Source organism: Octopus sinensis, linkage group LG1, assembly GCF_006345805.1.
Source record: "Octopus sinensis linkage group LG1, ASM634580v1, whole genome shotgun sequence".
In the NCBI taxonomy this organism is placed as follows: domain Eukaryota; kingdom Metazoa; phylum Mollusca; class Cephalopoda; order Octopoda; family Octopodidae; genus Octopus; species Octopus sinensis.
In genome coordinates this window covers 127,693,770-127,696,269 of record NC_042997.1, presented here as the reverse complement: position 1 = coordinate 127,696,269, position 2,500 = coordinate 127,693,770, and the positions used below count along the sequence as shown (strand labels likewise).

The following is a 2,500-nucleotide window of genomic DNA, read 5'->3' as shown; positions in this document are numbered from 1 at the left end:
AAAGAATGTGTGTGTGTAATTGTATATATGTGTGTGTGAGTGTGTGTGTGAGCATGTGTGTATCATATATATCTATATATATATATATATATATATACATGCACAAATATTTACGTTTTATTTATTATTTTGCACATTACTTAATCATCGTTATATGTTTTATCTTATATTTAATCTTTCTATAATATGTAATGTTCTAGATGGCATAATATAATTTAATTTTTCATTATTGAATTGATAAAAGGTGGGTTTTTTTCTAATTTATATATATATATATATATATATATTATATTTTGTGAAATTTGATTTAGTATTCTAAATTGAATTTTTCCCTGTAAGTTTGGAATTATATTCCCTCATATCATTATTATTATTATTAATATTATTATTATTATTATTATTGTTATTATTATTATTATTATTATTATTATTATTATTATTATTATTATTATTATTATATATGTATACACATACATACACACACATATATGCACAGGTAGACATATGCATATGTGTATATTTGTGTAGAAAAATAATCTTGATATATTAATACATGAAACCATTAAACTAAGTCCCAAAAATTTGAAGTTCAAATAATTATGTGTGTGTGTGTACTTTGTTTTCCATACATGGTTCGTTATGTGCCTGATGAATATGTTTGAGATATTTCTCAACATATGAAACTGTTAGTAACACTTATAGACATGTATTGTGTCCTTTAAATAAATAATATATATTTGCTTGACAAAAAGCGGTGCTCCAGCATGGCTGCAGTCAATTGGCTGAAACAAGTAAAAGAATAAAAGAAAGAAAGAATGTGTGTGTGTAATTGTATATATGTGTGTGTGAGTGTGTGTGTGAGCATGTGTGTATCATATATATCTATATATATATATATATATATATATATATCTTTATAATAATAAAACAGAAAAATTAGTCAGAGGTAATGAAGGCATCATTTCTTAGTTTATTGTTTATTGAGAGGTATAAAAGATCTCATTTTCAGAAATTAAAGGTGTAGGAGTGGCTGTGTGGTAAGTAGTTTGCTTACCAACCACATGGTTCCGGTTTCAGTCTCACTGTGTGCCACCTTGGGCAAGTGTCTTCTACTATAGCCTCGGGCTGATTAAAGCCTTGTAAGTAGATTTGGTTGATACATCGTATATATGTATATGTGTGTATGTGTGTGTGTGTGTGTGTGTGTGTATGTGTGTCTGTGTTTGTCCCCCCCCCAGCATTGCTTGACAACCGATGCTGGTGTGTTTATCTCCCTGTAACTTAGCGGTTCGGCAAAAGAAACCAATAGAAAATGTACTAGGCTTACAAAGAATAAGTCCTGGAGTCAATTTGCTCGACTAAAGGCGTGCTCCAGCATGGCCACAGTCAAATGACTGAAACAAGTAAAAGAGTAAAAGAGTAATACTGCTTAAACATTTTTGTCTACATGTTAGTCTGTGTGTCTCTCAGCAACAAAGAGGTTGACTCTTAAGCACTACATATATGTATATAAGTATTTCATTTTATCTCTTAAGGATAATTCAAAGGCCTTTTGCACTTGTTTAAATATAATAGAGAATTTTTCTTTTTTCATCAATATTAATATACCATTCTGTATACTACCAAAAACTTTTTATTCCAATACATATACACTCATATTTATACATACATACATCATATAACATACACATATGTGCACACACACACACATATGCAAGCAAACATCTTATGGCATACCCACACCTGCAGTGTATTTGGATGTGACAAGACCCTTCACTACAGGAACTGTCCTGCGAAAAATTCACCACTTAGACTTCATTTTGTGAGGAGAACTGTGAATGACATCATTGTATCATAAGATACGTGCATTTGTATGTCATTCTGCTTTGGCAGCTGTGGAAACCGAATCTGTTGCTCACATCCTAATAAGAACAAAATTATTCTCATTGAAATAGTTTATGCTATGTTTGCTGATGTGTGTAAACTTAAGTTGAGCTAGAATTAATTAAATAATCTCACCTAAAGCATCATCATCATCATCGTCATCATCATTTAACATCTGCTTTCCATGCTGACATGGATTGGATGGCTCCTATCTGATCCAACAAGGTTTCTACAGCTGGATGCCCTTTCTAGTGCCAACCACACTGAGAGTGTATTGGGTGCTTTATACATGCCAGTCAGGCAGCAGTGGTATCAACCATACTTGAATGGTGCTTTTTACGTGCCACTGCCATGGGAGCCAGTCAGGTGGCACTTTTTACATTTCACTGGCACAGGAGCCAGTCAAGTGGCACTGGCATCGATCACACTTAAATGATACTTTTTATGTACCACCAGTACAGGTGGGAGTCAGGTGGTACTGGCATCGGCCATGACAATGGTTTCACTTGACTCAACAGGTCTTCTCAAGCACAGTATATTACCCAACAATTGAAGGGTACTTTTAAACAGGTACTTTTAAATGGACACTGAAGCGATGAATAATATATATTTGTGC

General features: G+C 32.8%; 1 protein-coding gene across 1 annotated transcript in view; it reads left to right on the top strand.

Moving 5' to 3' along the window:
- Positions 1-2,500, top strand: part of LOC115218637 (M protein, serotype 5-like) — a 943,546-nt gene that overhangs the window by 77,186 nt on the left and 863,860 nt on the right. The gene's annotated exons all lie outside the window — the stretch shown is intronic.